Consider the following 20,144-nt stretch of genomic DNA (forward strand, 5'->3'; position numbering starts at 1 on the left):
TTTTGGTGGGACCCAGGTTTTTGAACCCGGATCTCACTGATCAGACTGGAGGCTACCTCTATATATATATATATATATATATATATATATATATATATATATATATATATATATATATGTATGTGTATATATGTATGTATGGATGTATATACAAAGAGAGCTGCAGGATATTACATAGGAATAAGTCATCACAGTACTGTACACAGTTAAAACAACAATCAGCTTTTATTTGAAACACAGATATTAACAATACTTCCAACCTTTAGTGCCTCTAGCCCAGGTGGCAAGGATCGCAGGGTGCGTGTCGATGCGATCATGTCACCGTAGCGGGGGTGCGGTGCCTGAAGACTCGATTGGTGACATTAAGCCCTGTCTCTGCCAGGGTGGGAGCCTGCTCCTCTGGGAGGACTCCCGGAATTTCGGGAGCGTCCCAGATATTCCGGGAGATTAGGCAAGTATGGTGTTAACAAGATTACTTATTAATAAAGTTGTTTTGAGTGTTTGTTTTATTAGTCTAGAAATGAGCTTATTTCTTTCAGCTTTAGTCTTCAAAATCATAAGCCACACAAATATGGTGATAAAAAATGCAGCGCTTGTTGCTTAGCAACACCATAACTATATATAACACCACTAATGTGTGCATTGTTTCACAGAAACAGAATCGAGATCCCCAGTATACACTGAATTGCAAAATCATTAGAAACGTTCTGGAAATGATGGTCTTAACTGTGCTTCTAAGTGCAAAACTGCAGCAATTAGACCAACTGTGTACCAACAGATTATTTGTAGAAGTTGGCATTATGTGTCTATTGTCAACACTTGTAGTCTAACGCGACACTTATTAAGCTCTGTACCGTGCACTGAATGTCTGTATATGGTTCTCACACTTGCAGAGCAGAAATAATGAACCTGTTTTCATTTAACACCAGCAGTTTTATAGGTGTATTGTGTGCCATGTGAAAGAGACACCAAGTAAAAAGAAAAATATATACAGTATATTCCCACATTTGAGATCTTGCTGCCGTGTCCTGGGGACGTGACCGCAGAAACCTTCTGCAAAACGACACAATTTTCATCCAATTACACTTTACTAAGGAAGTAAACAAGATATGGGGGATTGCACTACGCACCTGGGATTCTCCCTGACATTCCTGGAGAGTTGACAAGAGTTGAGATATATATATATCTATATGTGGGTGTGTCTTAAAAATGTATTGCATTTTACTACACATGATTGTAATTTACTATACATGATTGTTTTAAGCTTCGTTCGTCTTATTTTCGGAGATCTTTAAAAAAGTAGGGAGCCCCCTTACTTGGATGGAGCGTCACTCAGGGGTGGATCTAGAAAAATGCTGTACCCGGGGCGATTTAGGGGGGGGATTTAGGCCCCGCCCCTTTCTAGCATCTTAGGCTGCCGACGGCTGCACACTATGTGCAGGTCAGTCCAGCCGTGACAGGCAGGGACAGTGTGCTGCCCAGCTGCTCTGATTGTGTTTTAAACACAGTCAGAGCAGCCGGGCAGCACACTGTCCTTGCCTGTCACGGCTGGACGGACCTGCACATACTGTGCAGCCATCGGCAGCAAGTGTCTGCTAGGGGGGGCGATCGCCCCGATCGCCCCCCCCTGGATCCGACACTGGCGTCACTGCTTTGAGAGCCCGCCCTCTGTGCTATGGATACCACAGAAAAAGCAGTAATATGCAGTGGAGATCCTGGAGGAATGTGTAGCACAACAGCAGAAGGGGGTGGAGCATGGCGAATCGCATCATTTTAGCCCTGCAGGGCCAAAGTGACGAGATTTGCAACAAATCACTGCAAGAAGTTACCCAAGACGCCCATTCCACTAGGATTACCCACTCTCCCGGGAGTCCAGTAAGAACTACCTGGCATTCCGGAATCTCACGGGAATTCCGGGAGAGTTGACAAGTATGAATTACGTTGGGGGCAGTGAATAAGTTGGCGTAATGCAGCGGCAGATGTGGGGCGAAGCTACACCCTCTGTCTACTTCTCTACATATTGAGGCCCCATTGTTTTCTGAAGTGTTCAAGGTGCAGACGTTGGAGATCTCAGAGAAAGGATCACGTAAAAAAGTTTTTTGTCCATGGCATTCGTGGTAAGATACTTGCCCATAATTATCTTTAATGCTTTCCTATATATTATGAATCACAGGTCTGTCAATCAGCTTCTGTCGGTGACAACTCAGCTGGGGGGTAGATTGTATTCAGAATTCTCAGAGCTGTCATGGTTGGGGAATAACCTAATACAGATCCATGGGGTTAAATCTGAAAATGAACTAATGCCTGGAGTTGCCCTTAACATATGCAAAATGCAGTATATGAGCAGGTTCATATAGAAAACCACTAATCCTACTAATGTATAATTTTATTAAAGATGATGTATAATTGGATGAAATTTGCCATTGTTAGACACATTCGTGGGTCTTTATTAAAACGGAGAAATGAGCCAATAAATAGTTTTCTTTACAACGATCCACATAATCCAGATTTGACAAATTTAGCAGTGTGTGTTGGCATACAGCCCTTTGTATTGTTAATGAGAGTCAATCTAAAAATTCTGCTGTGCTAATTGAGTTCAGTTTTGGTTGCTAAAATGGGAGAATTGTAGTGTGACAGGAAGGTAATCAGTTAACAAGAATCTTCATCCATTAAAATATCTCACCGCTCTCGAATTTGTAATTGTTTTTTTTTTTTTTTTACATTTCCGAGTAGTGTATAGTTTCTAAAGACGGAACATATTTAGCAGAAAACAAAGCTACCATTTTTCTTCATGTAGGTTTTACTAACAACAGTTCAAAATAGATCAATAAACTTCTGTGCCCTTCATAGTTACAAAATATCAAACGTATAAAAAGAAAAATGCAATATTTAATATGAATTTCCTGCAGACAGTGGCTGCATCCATAGTTTTGGGCTTTTAGTATCTAAGAACTAGAGACATCACTGAGATATGTATTCTCATGACTAATGGTTCAGCCCACAAAATGGCTTCACGGTGTATACTGACCAACTATACCGACTTTGTCACGCAGTATACTTGGCCAGTATATATAAGAAAACCCCCGCAACCTCCTCTTCCCGTGACCCTCACGAAATAGCTTGGGAACATGACTCGGGGGAGACCCCCTTGGCGAATTAAGAAGTTTCTTATTTAAGTCTCCTGGACAAAACCATGTTACAATGCAAGGGGTGAAAAAAACAGTCAGTATTTAACTTATGTGCAAAACAGAAAACTAATTTTCACCCCTTGCATTGTATGTAACATGGTTTTGTCCAGGAGACTTAAATAAGAAACTTCTTCATTTAAGTTCCTTATTGAATCAGGCCCATTGTCTTTAAATACTGTTTACTCCCTTTTAGGGAGATTTCTTGTCCTTGCACACTTCAATTTTATGTATCACTGTTTTCAAATATTATGTTCTGTTTTCTGACTGTTAAATAAAAATTTCTTTAAAACAAAAAAAAGAAGAAGAAAACCCCTGCAAACAGGGCTGGTGCGACCTGCAGGCAAATCTAGGTGGTTGTCTATGGCGTCAGGGTGTAATAATATTACTCATTGAATGTCTTGATAGTCACAGCGGCGCCCCTGCACTGAACGTCGACCGCTGACGTGGAGGGGCAGCAGCTGGCAGCGTCTTACCTGTGAAGCCGCTGACTGCAGCTTCTCCATGTTTGTAATGGGCCGGCGGGGTGGCGCCTGGTTATGATGTCACAGGTAATTGCCACACTCCCGAGAATATAAGATGCTTCCCCGCCCCTACTCCACACTAAATGGGATTGGGGGGGTAATGATATTCTGAATCACATTGTTAGAGAATAGGGAACAAGGGCATTATAATACCCATTGTTGCTAATAGGACCTGGCTTTACCAGATTTCAATGCAGTGAGAGATGGACTCAATTATATACACACAATGGGGAATATTTATGGAAACTCTTGAAAGAAAAGGGCTTTCCATAGCAACCAATCAGAGTCCGCAGCGCTTCTAGTGCAGTTAAGAAAATGAAAGCAAACATGGTTGCTATGGGCAACACTTCTTAGTTTTCATAAATATCCACCAGGTTCTACTGTAGACCGGCTGCCTTTAACAGCCTGCACCAGAGGTGGATTTAAACACCAGTCACTCATTTTACTGAATGTTTTCTTTTACTTACATTCAATGCAAGAACCATGCAGATTAGATTAATGTACAGTATGTACCTTGAAAACCCATTCTGCAGTCTGAGCTCCATTCTGCTTCATCTTGTGACTGGCATATTATGAAGAGTGAGAGACGGATACTCTCAGAAGGGTGCACACAGTCTCTGGCTTCTTCAGAATGGTGTCAGTCACATACCTCCCAATGTTTGGGTAAGCAGCATTGGGACAGGGGAATGGCAACGGCACAAGGGGGTCTGTGGCCATACCCTCCGATGGGGGCGAACCTAGCTCTCTTGATGCAATAGGCTGCCTGTTCACTCCCCGCTCATGCTTCCCTCCAAACCCCTTCATTGCCGTTCCCGGCACTTGTTCACCGTGAGCAGAATTCCTCTCAAATTTCCCACCAATTGGGACAAGATTTCCCTCATTTCGGGACTGTCCCACCTAAATTAGGATGGTTGAGTGGGAAGAGAACAACTTGTAGTCCTTTTGATCATGTGAATGTTCGCAGCAGCACAGAGTATTTCAGGGACATGTGCGCTGATCTTGTGGCAGATAGTCCCCTGTCTCTGCTGATCATGTAAGCCAGAGCAGAGCTGCATGGGACAGTGTCATGATGTGATGTAGGAAGTGGAGCCACAGACTGAGCGTTATATAGTGGAAGGAGCTGGATCCCCCAACATCACGGAGTCGTGATACCAGGCTATCCATGTGAGGAACATTGTGGTGTGAAATGAAGCTGATATATCCAACGGGTTGTTGTTTTTTCTGATAAACTCCAATGGATTTTGCTCACCAGATCCTCATGAACTGCGCAGTAGTCTGTGACAGCTCTCTTACAGATTACAGCACACATCTTTTTTGATGTCACAGCTGGGAAGCTTCACATTAATTCAAAGACAAATCATCAGGAACACGAAGAACTGGTAAACTGATACACAGGAGTTCACCGTGATAGTGATATAAATAGCGCTGTTTACTCAACAGCGGAAAAAACTTTCCTGCAATTATTTATTATGTTTGTCTGCATACTATGCTAGTAACAACTAAGTAACAGCAGATAATTTGTTGCATTTATCTAAAGTCAAATATTATTATTTGTACATTTAAATATAAAAATTTTTTTTTTTTTTTTAAGGATACAAATTTTAAGCAGCACAGTGGTTAGCATTGTTGTCTCACAGCGCTGGGGTCATAGGTTCAGTTCCGACCAAGGCCCTATCTGTGTGGAGTTTGTAGGTTCTCCTTGTGTTTTGTGGGGATTTTCTCTTGGTGCTTTGATGACCTCCCACACTCCTAAGGCATACTGTTATTGGTATTAACCCTAGTGTGTCTGTGTAATAGGGAATATATATTATAAGCTCAACTAGGGCAGAGACTGATGTCAATGATTAAATATTCTCTGTAAAGGGAATGTGGAGCATGCAGGTGCTCTATAAATGTTAATAATTTAAAAATAAATAATTATAAATAAATGATACAAATTAAATAATGATTAATTCCTAAAATACCAGGGCACGAAATAAGGATAAAACTGCCCACGCTCTGCTTCTACCCAGACTGCACGCAAACCATATTGGAACTGCAAAATCCCACCACTTAAATTGAGACTGTGCTGTAAAAATTGAGATTTTTTGTGGTTCAATATAAATAAATGGCAATGAATTGGCATTAACTAGCTGAATTTATTAACTTCGCAGATTTAAGCTATTGTGTAGAGTTTACAACATCATTCCCCCCCCCCCCCCCCCGCAAAAAAATAAAATGTCTGTTATCTTTACTATGTTTATATGCACATTTGTTCGTCAAACTTAATTCAAGGTGCACATTGGCTTCATGCCCCTTCGAATTTGTGGCTAGTTTTACGGGTTTGTGGCTACACTTGAAAACACAAATGGTGGAAAGACTGAAACGTCACTTCAACCTAACAGCACGTTAAGACTGCTCCCTTGAACATCAAAACTTTTCCATTTGTCTCTTAAACATACTGCTTGGTAGAGGCCCACTTATGAACGACATTAATCATGAGATTGATGGGACTGTCTTTATTATTTGTCACTTTTCTGCCTTTGAATCATTTTATTGCGTTGGAGACACGCCCAGTTTAAAGTATAGAACGATCCCGACACCTCATCGGTGGTGTACAATCAAAGTCCTTTGTTATGAATAAAAGGCTCTGCACCCTCCCACAAAGCTAGGGACAGCCCCGTAATGTGCCCTCTCATTTAAATAATCTGGTCCTGGAAAACAAAATGTTGTTTTTGCATGTGGGAGCATTGCAGGAAGATATAAAGGGGTGGAGACGGACACCTTTATAGGGGTGTCCCTTGCCATGTGGAGGGGGATTTGGCCATTTATATTCTTGAATATTGTGGTCCTCAGTTCTTATGCTGTCGTTTTAATGGGTCCCATTTTGTGCCTCAACGTTGTACACATTTCCAGGCACACTGACCAATGTAATAAAAAGTGTTTCACAATGTTAGAAGAATAATTTTATTAAAGAGGGGTTTCTAAAGTGTCAGGCGGTTGCACTACGATTTAACATTGACACCTTAGTGAACCTAGACTGAAGGGCACCTTGAGGAAAACCAACATGTTTTGCCATGTACATCGCATGTGCTTTGTTAGTGACCTCATAATGTTATGCCAGCTCTCTTCTGTAGACTATGGGGCAAATTCAATTCACTAAATATCCACGCAATGTGCCTCCGGAACAACCTCGAGACACCTTGCGCAGATATTTTTTACTGAAGTAGCGCTGATTTCTACTCGTGACCCATAGAGGTGCGATCAAAAATATGTGTTACTTTTTACCGTAATGGTGGTAAAAATGCGCATTCAGAACATCGCGGACAATTGAATTCCCTCCTATGAGTAAACTTAGGGAGTAGTTTATGCTACCTTTTTTGCCTGCTGTTATAGCTTCAGACCTCTGGACCCCAATGACATCATAAACCATCCCCAACTATTTCACACTTACCTCTTTCCACCAAGCAGGCCCGGCGCTCCCATTAGGCAAGGTTAGGCACTTGCCTAGGGCGCCGGGCTCTGGAGGGCGCCTAGAGGCGCCATAGAATGAACATTACTTTAAAACTGTGCGGCGACCGCTGACCATACCTGTCACGGCCGCCGCACAGCATGCAGATACATCCACAGGGAGGGGGGAAGAGGCTATTGCTCACCACCTCCGCCTCTCTGCTCCGTCTCCTCCCCTCCACTCACTGACTGTCGGGCCGTGACATCATCATCACAGCCCGACAGTGTCAGTGAGTGGAGGGGAGGAGACGGAGCAGAGAGGCGGCGGTGGGGATTCAAGCTAAGGAAAGACGGGGGGAGGAGGAAGGGAGGAGGGCGCCGATTTTTGCAGGGGGGGCGCCAATTTTTGCAGGGGGGGGCGCCGATTTTTACAAAATGCCTAGGGCGCCATGCACCCTAGCACCGGCACTGCCACCAAGACTTATCTCTGAAGTTATTGTGATATAAGTGAATTATCACACATGAATAAGACAGACGTGAGGACTCTGGGAGGTGATAAGGGAGCTATGAAGCAGGGACATAAAGGATGTCAGTCTCCAAAATGATGGGCTTAGTCCTATAGTCTATTACTGGAATTAAAAATTATAATTAAGATGTAAGAAATAGCGCCTTCAATCATCATCATCCTTTATTTATATAGCGCCACTGGTTCCGCAGCGCTGTACAGAGAACTCACTCACATCAGTCCCTGCCTCATTGGGGCTTACAATCTAAATTCCCTGATGATTTTGGAGTGTGGGAGGAAACCGGAGCACCCGAAAGGAAACCCACGCAAACATGGAGAGAACATACAAACTCCTCACAGATAAGGCCCTGGTCAGGAATTGAACTCATGACCCCAGTGATGTGAGGCAGAAGTGCTAACCACTGAGCCACTGCCCATGAATAACCCTCACGGTTGATGGTTTCTTCAATTTTACAATTCATTTTTAATCAATAGAAGCTAAACCTTAAACATTTTATAGCTCAAGGAGTGATCATGTTTTTGAAGCAAATATGTTACATAATAAGAATAATAGTAATAATAATTATAATAACCATATGTTCATTATATATTTTACCTTGATTAATTCCCTACATGCCAGCAAATAGCCATTTCCCTGTAAAGCATCAAGCAACGTTAGTAGAAGAGAGATGCAGACATATACCATGCCCGGTTGCCTTTTTACAGTAACTGTGAAGATGGTTGTTGTATAAAGCCGGTGAGATTGATGGATCGGCTCCACTTGCTCTCAGAGATAATTGTTTATAGCACATTTTCAATTGCTTCAGTGCGGGCAGGTAATTACAGAGCAGACCTAACAGAAACACATGAACTGGGGAGTCATTTAACATGAATTCAGAAAACACACATGAGAACTTAAGCTTCATAGAAGGTACAAGAATAACAGCAGCTATACATCTGTATCATTTACATTATATGCTGTTTTTTTGCTGTTGACAATTTTCCTATATTATAAAGGATCATTACACTGACAAGTCAAGATGCTTTATTTAAGGTAACTAAAAGTAACATTGATAAATACATAAGTATCTTGATGCAGAGTTCTTTTTTGGGCTCTTGCTGTTGCCTATGAGATTTGCTTCCTTTGCAGGAGCTTCCTATTTGGTACACTTTTCTTTTGGACCATGCGCATAGGCCTTGTTTCTAAATATTCTAATATGATGCAACTGAGGTTTTTATCTATTCCACTGTTTATATGGATTTTTTTTTTATCTCTAGCCAAACCAGGTACAGAATATTAGAGGTAACAAGCTATCACAAGTCTTAACCTCTATATGCCATTGGCATACCTGTAACAAAGAGCATACCTTGACCACGTTGACAGAAAGTACAGTTGTTTTTTCTCTGTTAGCTTGTATGCTACTGTGTTCTGGAACATAATGTTGTCCTTGTTCAACAAAGCTTGTGGTTTCAGTTCCATTATCTGCACGCACTATTTTGTATCTTGACTGACCATCAATGGACACAATAAAATACTTTTTCCCTCTGTGATTTCACTAGTTCTTTCTGAATTGATAACCTGAATATTGGTGCAAAGTTTACCACCACTGAGTGTAGATGAGGGATGCAGATCATACACACCTAATCAAATTCAGGGGTGGAAATCACTGCACTTAAATGTCACAAACTCCTTATTTTGAGGAACAATCAAATGTGCTCATCAGATAATAAAAGTCACAATATTACTGCGTATAGACAACACCGAACCATAGGAAACACGAGTTCATCACAGAATATACCTCTGTGCTGTACTCACAAAACTGGGAAATATTCTAAAAATGTAGGCTCCTTGTTGATGGCAAGAGGGATGAGGATTCTAATCAAACACCAAACTAATCCTTTCTCTTCTGGCCAGGAAGACAAGAGAGCTGCGTAAATCACAAAATAAAACAATAGCTTACCCATCCTAAACCAAACAGTAACAGACTCCTTCTCTAACTGGGTAAGGGCCCGACTCCCAAAGCCCAGCAACAAAACAAAGCTTTCTGAGCTACCTTGACCCAACTCAAAGATTCCATAATCTCTCCCAGACTAGCTTTATTTGCTACTTTACTGGCTTGAGAGCACAATCTCTGTGGAACCTCTCCCTGTGAGTAGAATATATCTGCTTTCTGTTCCCATGGCGGAAGTTGTCTAATAGCACTAAACATGGAGGGCCTGATTAGGGAACGTATGTGCTGATAGGTGCCGTATTTTGCATAAAATGGCTCTGCTCATGCTCATAAAAAGACTATACGCCAGTGAACTCAAGTGCATCCAATTAATCTTCAAACGCAAAGGACACTTCCGATTTGCCTACAATTTAATGGGGCGGAATGGGGGAGGAAAGAGGTGTAGGCATGTAGTCAAACCCTCAGTTCAGTAAATATTAGAGATGTTCACTGACCCCCATGTTTTGGGTTTGGATTTGGATCTGGATTAACTTTGTGTTTTGGTTTTGGCAAAATTGCCCTCGTGTGTTTTGGTTTTGGATCACTATTTTTTTTCTACAATCCTTTTTTTTTGCTTCTAAAATCATTCAATAACATTAATTTCCAATCACTTCCAGACAATTTTTGTCAAGTGACATGAACACTTCTACCCCTCCTGTTTCTGTATGAGCAATGACACTGAGCAATGTCACTGGAGACTGGAGAGTGACAAGAACACTGCTACCACTACTGTTTCTGTATGAGCAATGGCACTGAGCAATGTCACTGGAGACTGGAGAGTGGCAAGAACACTGATATCCCTGTTTCTGTGTGAGCAATGACACTGAGCAATGTCACTGGAGAATGGAGAGTGACAAGAACACTGCTACCCCTGTCTCTGTGTGAGCAATGGCGCTGGATCTCCTGGGGAGGGAGGTACTTATGGAATCCAAAACCCCTGAGATCCGACAACGCAACAATGGCGTTTTGCCTCGATTCAGATACGAGGACGCGCAAAAGTAACGACCCATCTCGCGAGCCTACTCGGATCCCCTAAGTTTGGTTGAGCTTGGTTTTCAGAAAACCGAGCCAGAGCATCTCTAGTAAATATACCCCTTAGGGGGGTATTCAATTGTTAGCGTTAACGGGGAAAAACGAGCGCTCAAAATATCTTAGCATTAATACAGTAATTACTTGCGAAATTTCAGCTCGCTGCTCCCTGAGCGGCGAACTGAAATTCCGCGAGTAAACTACCGTATTAACGCTTTTCACACGCAATATTACCGTATAAACGGTAATATTTTTTGAGCGCTCTTTTTTTCCCGTTAACGCTAACAATTGAATACCCCCCTTAGTGTCTTAAAAAACATCTGTACATTAATCCATTCTAAACTTCTCATTTTCGAGATTTATATTGGGCATTTCTGCTTAGCTTAAAGTCTGACTGTCTCTATGATTCAGCCCATTTCTTCTCTTTTGTATCTGTTACACAGGCAACCTATAATCACATTCAATAAAATAAACAATCCAACAACATATTGTTATATTTGGCAGAAGAGATAAAACGATTGATTTTTGTGTTATGCCAACGATAATATGATAAAGGGCTTTTTATCAGATTTCTGCATTTCAGGAACAGGATTATGCTGACCTGGCTGAAGATCTTTTCAGACCAGACATTAGATATCATATGACAATGATCCAACTATTTTGGCAAAATATAGGGCGAGCAAAATGTCAGTTCACTGCAACAAGCACCTGTGAAATTTTCCTAATACAATTTTAATGTTTCAAAATGGTTTACAGGGTTAGAGATTAAAGGCCAAGGTCAGAATACCCAATATGTAGCCTGTTTAAAAAAAAAATAATAATGTATCAAGCTGAGAGTTTCTGGCGGGATTGAAAAGTGTAGATGTTGCCTATAGCAACCAATCAGATTCTAGCTGTCATTGTGTAGAATGTACTAAATAAATTATAACTAGAATCTGATTGGTTGCTATAGGCAACATCTCCACTTTTCAAACCTGCCGATTACTCGCAGCTTTATACATTTACCCCAATATCTTACTTAGTGCTGCTAATGTTTTGGATGTTTCAGTAAATGTTCAAGAAAATGTTGTGAATGGAATTCTACTAATACAAATGACCATTTCTATTGCAACAAATAGCCTTTTGCAAATCTTGTTGTTACTGGATTTAATTTGCATCATATTTTAATACAGATATCAAACTGGTCTAGTTGTAGCTCCTGAATATGTCTTTGAATTTATTTTCCAAACAGATATAACCCCATTATCTTTAGGGTCAAATCGCCATGTATATTCCTTTATGCTCTGATGTCATAAATAGTCTATGGATTCCTCATCTTGTTTATTACCGTAAAGTATATTTACATTGATGGCAAATAAAGGTAAAAACATATATTGCAATTTCATATATTTATTTTATGGCAGATTTAACGATTGAGAATAACGCAGCTTACATACATACAGAAATGCAGCCCCTGCAGGGGAGGATTTGGAAGAGACCAGGGGAGTCTCATGTGATTAGTCCTTTCAGCAAGCATGTGAGGTGCGGCTGAGTGTGCTGATGCAGCAGTTTATGCAATCACTGTAAATAGAATCTATGGGCGTGCGCCTGTTTGCGTAGCATAGAATCCACAAATTTGTATTGAACATGCCCACTAAAAAGGCGCAAGCATATGCGTGTATCCAGATTTGACACTTGCATCCTCTTGAGACTGGAGAGGAGGGAAGGCCAAGTACAGTGAGGGCGGAATTGTGACTCGGTGTCAGTAGCTGTATCAATCGTGGATGCCTGAGACCTGCTGCAAATACATCTGATGATGATGACGGTCACCGGTACTAGCTAGATACTTCTGATTGGACGATGGTGAAGCTGATCGGTGCTTTCTTCATTGACGTGCCTATATCATATGATTTAGTGGGTGTATTTTAAAATTAATTTTTTTCTACTTCCATCCGTAAGTGATGAGTAATATTATATCTGCAGTATAATAGAGGTTTTTTTTTAAAAAATCTATATCACGTCTAATAGTGAATGAGGTTTTCGCTATCAAAACAAATGTTAAAAATAACTTTGCTTTCTGCTTATGACCTGGTAGTGTGTAATTATATCTGCGGATAAGTATGCCTAGCGCAAACCTGGCACATATGTAATAAGTGCAGAGCTGGATACAACCTGAGATGCCTTCGACTTAGCATATGGCTGTAAATCCGCTATTCTTCCGTGCAGCTTTTTAGATTTTACCAACTCATTAATAGCCCCCTATGTGTCTCACTAGCCCATATGACATGGCAGATTTTCCAGCAAGAATCCAAGAGCAGATATACCCAGGCGCTATATATATATATATATATATATATATATATATATATATATATATAATCTATATATATCATCTATATATATGTGTGTATATATATATATTCATTAGATGCCATGGTACCATGGATCACTTGCCTATTCTTGCCCTCCTGACTGACCCTGGAGCCCATTCCTGTATGACCCATACAGATATCACTATAAATAGTAGATTTAGCTCTATGTCCATCTTTACAGTATTGCTCAAGGGCCAAGATGATTTTCATCTTTTTATTATGATACTAATAAAAAGATCTTGGCAGCTCTAATGCCAGTGCAGGAAGGGATGAGGGCTAGAGGGGTAGTCTTGCTGGAGGGACTGACTGCCCACTTATTATTTTTTTATAATGTTTATATAATGGGCAAGCTTGGTGGCTTAGTGGTTAGCACTGCTGCCTCACAGCACTGGGTCATGAGTCCAATTACCGACCATGGCCCTGTGTGGAGTTTGTATGTTCTCCCTGTGTTTGCGTGGGTTTCCTCCGGGTGCTCTGGTTTCCTCCCACACTCCAAAAACATAGTAGTAGGTTAATTGGCTGCTGTTAAATTGACCTTAGTCTCTCTTGCTCTGTGTGTATGTTAGGGAATTTAGACTGTAAGCTCCAATGAGGCAGGAACAGATATGAGTGAGTTCTCTGTACTGCGCTGCAGAATTAGTTGCGCTGTATAATTAGCTGATGATGATTTAGATCACAATTTGTTTTCTTTTATACAGGTGAAGGTTTGAGGCGATGAGTTCTGTAGTGATGAGGGAAAGATGTCTGGCAGCCAGTCTAGGGTAGCAAAGATGTTAACTTTCCTTCAAATTTATAATATTCTTGTATTGTTAGATACTATCTGCTGAAGAGTGTTTCTAACTAACAGTGTAAGTTAGGTAGAGAAATGTTGTTGCATGATAGATGGGTGTGTTGCATCTAATTTTAAAGAAAAAAAAATATTGACAAAGATGAACAGGTCCTTTAATTACCTGCAACTTGTAGTGAGGAGGTAGGCTATTAATAAAACCATGGGAACTAGGATAAAACATTCTCTCTGTGCAGCTGACACTTGGCTGACAAGACCAGAGGCGCTTCTGACACAAGAAGATAGAGATGGGGTAAATGTCCCTGGATGCTTTGTAGCATGTAGTTTGGCTCTATATGGAGCTACTGAAATCAGAAAGAACAGGACAAGGTCCTTACTACTATTTGCTGTTGTCATAAGAAGTTTTCTGTCGAAAGTTCAATTTTCATTTTTTTGGAGGCTTAAAAAAAACCTGGTTATTCCTCAATTTTGAAAAAAAACAACAAACTAAACTATTATCATATATTCCACTTGAGATTTAAAAATTTCTCATTTTCTTCTGCCATTTTTTTCAGCAGGCAAAGGATTTAATGTTGCTGAATGACGTTGACGTTTTATTTATATGACATTTATTCTCATTAAATTTAGACAGTTTTAATTAGAAAGCAATTCAACTAAAAATCCTTAAAACATAATATATTTGTATACTGTGTAAAGGAAAGAAAATTAAATGCATTGATAGAAGATTAGGGGGTAAATGTATCAAGATGAGAGTGTTTGAAAAAACAATCAGATTCTAGCTGTCATTTATTTAGCACATTCTACAAAATGACAGCTAGAATCTGATTGGTTGCTATAGGCAACATCTCCACTTTTCAAACCCGCCGGAAAACTCTAAGCTTGATACATTTACCACCCAGGAATCTTCAAAGAATGCTAATAACATACTTAATAGCATTATGTAAATACCACAAATGTGTAGCCTATAGCAGTCAATCACAATAATAACAGATTTTGGATTAGTTGCCATGAGTAACTAGTGGCACAATCTTTTATATACTACGGCAGTACTAGCAATGCTGCAGGAACTGGAGATCTTCTGTCATGGCCATATTAGCATGTCTATGGACAATTACCTACCCTAACACCACCTACCTGCCATCTCATCTCACTTCATATGCATCAGATTCCCACTCTTTCCTCAACACATAGCCCAGGGGCGTGGCTGAAGGAGGAGTCAGGGCAGAGCAAAGAAACACTTGTGTTAATGAGATTAATCTTTACCATGTGCTCTGCTACGACATGCGCTCCCGCCAAAGTCCATTTATGAGCAGAGCTGTGTTGTACGTAACAATCAATATTATGTGGCATTGCTGTGCTTCAAAACCGTAGATCTGTGTCCCTATTTGCATTGGTACATAGAGCCCTACGTGTCTAAAGGCAGTACTTCACTTTTTTTAGAAGATATAAAAATAAATTATAAAATGTACTTACAGCATGTTAAATTAAATCAAGTAATAATAACTGTACAGGATACAAGGTAGAAAATGTTTGTCTTTATTTGAAATAGTTGCGTTACTCAGAGTAACACAATTTCATAGCCTGAGATCAAATGTGTTACAGACCTTTGATAAACAGTGATGAGTAACAGGAATCTGCAAAAGTCTGATTCATCGTAGGTCGTAATCCAATAAGCATTATTGGCGTTTTGGATGCCCGTTTGCCAACAAAGACTTGTTGTTTTGCATCAGTCCTTACTGTAACTTAAATTTAGTATTGCACAAATTTATCAGTCTCCTGGAGGCTTATTAAAGTGGCGTCCATATGTTGTGCAGATGCAAAACCCGTCATATCAGTGCCATGGTTGACTCTCACCCATTGATGTATAGGGTTTTTCACCCTCTGGTAAGTAGTTTGCAAAACCTCCAGCCCAACATTAATCCACTGTGGTTGATTGACAGCCAGTTAAAGTGCTTTGGGCTACAATACAGTCCCGTTATTTGAATTTCAGAATGGACTGTACTAGACAGCGCTCCATGCTCATACCCAAGACAACATGTTCATACCCTAAACAACATGCTCATACCCTAGACAACATGCTCATACCCTAGACAACATGCTCATACCCTAGACATAATGCTCATACCCTAGACATAATGCTCATACCCTAGACAACATGCTCATACCCTAGACAACATGCTCATACCCTAGACAACATGCTCATACCCTAGACAACATGCTCATACCCTAGACATAATGCTCATACCCTAGACATAATGCTCATACCCTAGACAACATGCTCATACCCTAGACAACATGCTCATACCCTAGACAACATGCTCATACCCTAGACAACATGCTCATACCCTAGACATAATGCTCATACCCTAGACAACATGCTCATACCCTAGACATAATGCTCATACCCTAGACAACATGCTCATACCCTAGACAACATGCTCATACCCTAGACAACATGCTCATACCCAAGACAACATGCTCATACCCTAGACCACATGCTCATACCCAAGACAACATGCTCATACCCTAGACAACATGCTCATACCCTAGACAACATGCTCATACCCTAGACAACATGCTCATACCCTAGACAACATGCTCATACCCTAGACAACATGCTCATACCCTAGACAACATGCTCATACCCAAGACAACATGCTCATACCCTAGACAACATGCTCATACCCTAGACCACATGCTCATACCCTAGACCACATGCTCATACCCTAGACAACATGCTCATACCCTAGACAACATGCTCATACACTAGACAACATGCTCAAACCCTAGACAACATGCTCATACCCTAGACAACATGCTCATACCCTAGACAACATGCTCATACCCAAGACAACATGCTCAAACCCTAGACAACATGCTCATACCCAAGACAACATGCTCAAACCCTAGACTCTGCGCTCATACCCTAAACTCTGCACTCATACCCTAGACTGTGCTCATACAATGGACTCTGTGCTCTTACAATGGACTCGGTGCTCATACAATGGACTCTGTGCTCTTACAATGGACTCTGTGCTCATACAATGGACTCTGCGCTCATACAATGGACTCTGCGCTCATACAATGGACTCTGCGCTCATACAATGGACTCTGCGCTCATACAATGGACTCTGCGCTCATACAATGGACTCTGTGCTCATACAATGGACTCTGTGCTCATACAATGGACTCCGCGCTCACACATCTGATATTCACAAACCATTGAAGTAGGTCTCCATCGTAATACTGCTTCACCCCCAGTATGTGCAGTGCCTGATGTGCTTCTCTTTATTAATAGTTACTGTACACAAACAACTACAGTAGCATACAGTAAATATAATGAAATTCATTTGAATTATGATAGAAACCTGGTATCTGCCTCACCAGCAGTAATATCAGGGTATAGAGGATGCCAGATTGCACATTTGACAAAGGACCCATTTTATAAGGAATGTCTGTAAGGAATCTATTAATGTTTCTTATTATAACCATATTTGATAATTTAAGAGGTTACTTTTATTAACTGTGTTATTATTATTCTTTGTTTTCTTTCTGTAGTAAAGTAATATTATTCTGAGCTGATACATTAAACAGGTTTACAAATCTGTTTTGCTATTGTTCTGCATGTGCTGCACCAATATTTATCTTAGTATTTAAAGTGGACCAATAAAATAAATATTTGTTAATTTAATACTGTGTAAATGAAGTGTATACTGTATATTATTGTTTTTTAGCTCTCATCTCTATAGCAACTATATGCAGATAAGAGATAGTAGCCAGATTCCTCGGGCATTTTAGTATCTTAAAATAAATGTTCGTTTCTACCATAGACTCAGAGAAAAAGCTGTTTTGTATTCAGTTACACAAATCTATTTGATATTTTAAATATAATAAAGTAGGCTTAGGTATATGTTAGGGATTGCTCAGGTCCTTATAACAACACTATGAAATAGTTGCAATATCTCCACTTTATTTCTATAGTTATAACTGGAACAGGCAGAGCTAAGTCTATCCAGCACCTTCCTCCTGTATTTTAGCCCATCCCAGAAATTCGGGAGTCTTCCGGACATTCCGGGAGTGTAGACAACTATATTTTATAGATATCTTATCAATAGTGCTACTTAAATTTAAGCAGGTAGATTTCACCTTTTGAAGGTACTAGAGTAGCAGTGTATCCCATACTTACTCTCCCGGAATTTCCGGGAGGCTCCCGAATTTAGGGGAATTCTCCCGGACTCCCGGAAGAGTAGGCAAACCTCCCGAACCCTGTAAAATGCCGAAATATACAACATTGAATAGCAGGGGTGGGGCTTAATCGGGTCTAAACCCCGCCCCCGCTATGCAATATCTTGATTTTCGTATTTTATAGTAGGGGCGGGGCTATAGTGACATAACAACATCTTCATGCCCCCTCCTACCCTGTGTCACATGATCTGGATCTCCTGGAGTGCAGATTTTAAAAGTAGGCAAGTATGATGTATCATTTCGGAATACTGTGAGTCATTAAAGAGAGCAAAGCATAAAAAAGGAGTAACTTTGCACCTGGACAAAACCATGTTGCATTGGAGGGGGAGGTAAAGTTAAAATGTAGAGACAGATTTATAGTTGGGGTAGGGCATGTCCTAGATCAACTTTAAATTTAAGTGTAAAAATAAAGCTATTTCTGTGCTAGATGAAAAACAGCCAGTGTTTAACTTATGTGCAAAATAATAAACTAATTTGACTCCCTTGCATTGTAATATGGTTTGTTCCAGAGAACATTTACTCCTTTTTTTTGCCTTTCTTTCCTTAATGACTCAAATTCACAAATATTGTGCAGATTGGAGAACTGGAACTGTCCCTGTATGAAACTCAGTTTGTTTCATGCAGGATAATTTCACTGCAACTTTGCTTATTGCTTCTGTCCACTCGACCAGCACTGATATATGGCACAGAGCTGAAGGCTACAAAAGATGGACTTTCATACATGGTACGTTATTAAGATAATTTGAACTCTTCCTTGTACTCCTTCATTTATGGTTTTATTGCATTGCGTTCCATTTTCAGTGTAAAAAGAGACAACGCTCACCTGGGAGAGACAGCAGGATGTAAAGCTGCGCTAATGAACACTGCATTTTATATCGAGACAAGCGCATCATTCAATCAATGCCACTGACACCACATTGAGTCAAGTTAGACAGGATGATTTCACAAAAATTTGCCAGAAAAATTCAGTGTTAGGAATATTTTATGACCTTTCCACCTCCAGACACTAGAGGCCGCCACTTGCTGTTGCCCTTAACCAAATGACCAGTATTATGTCAGAACAATCCATGTTGGTCTCTGTTTTCTGTTTGGGCTATAAATAAAATAAGCTTTTGTTGCAAACTTATTTTGCTCTGCTCCTGTTACCTGAATCTGATCCTGTTGGATTCACTGCAACTGTTTTTGACCCAGAATTCACACTTTGCGTGCTGACCCAACTTACAACGGACTACCAGCTTGTGTCTCCACCCAGCTTACATCTGACTATCTACTACGCTATACAACTAGTTTATATTTGAATACTCTCATGTTGCTTTTAGTTTAGTGATCTATGAAATTAGCCATACTTGCCAACTCTCCCGGAATGTCCGGGAGACTCCCGGGTCCCGGGTGTATGGCAGTGTCCCGCATTTGCCCACTTCCTAGTGAAGTGGGCAGAATTAGGTCCAAAATGTCGCGATTCTCAGTGAATCGCGGCATTTGGCTCCGCCCCAGCTGTAAAATGACGCTTTCGCGTCATTACGGCACGCCCACCTCCCCCCGGCAGCTCCGTACGCCAACTAGAAGAAGTTGGCAAGTATGAAATTAGCTCTATCAATCACTGTACTTCAACTAAACACCCAGTATCACATGACTCACTAATTGTCCATGTGTAATGCTGCACAACCTTTCCCTTTAGATTTTTAATGTAAGAATCAGATTTCTAAAATTTTAATATTAAAAGAATTTTTGCCTTAGAATTTTGAGCTATTAGATGAATGAGCAGTAAATTGAGAGTTTCCCCTACGCAGATAATTCATTCAAACTTGCCCTGTAATTTTGCATGGTTGGCAGTTGAATTAGTAACTGATACGTGGATTACATTTGATTGTGTTTATGTTTCTTTATCGAATTTTGAAATATAATAAGAACCTACCTGTGAATAAAGATTTGTAGCCTGTTGCAGCCTGGTATGAATCAGAATCGTGTTGTTTCTTCCATTTCAATATTGATTTCCTTGCCCGTAATTCCTCATCTCTGGCTTCATAACTAATGACATAAATTATATCATGCAAAGACAGATTAACAGTTCTGTGGAAATGTAGGTTTATGCATTACC

The 20,144-nt window shown here is 40.4% G+C and overlaps 1 protein-coding gene across 1 annotated transcript in view; it reads left to right on the forward strand.

The window, feature by feature from the left end:
* The window catches only part of KCNJ3 (potassium inwardly rectifying channel subfamily J member 3), a 157,170-nt gene that overhangs the window by 52,453 nt on the left and 84,573 nt on the right, over nucleotides 1–20,144 (forward strand). The window lies entirely within an intron of this gene.

Source organism: Mixophyes fleayi, chromosome 7 (assembly GCF_038048845.1).
Source record: "Mixophyes fleayi isolate aMixFle1 chromosome 7, aMixFle1.hap1, whole genome shotgun sequence".
Taxonomy (NCBI): domain Eukaryota; kingdom Metazoa; phylum Chordata; class Amphibia; order Anura; family Limnodynastidae; genus Mixophyes; species Mixophyes fleayi.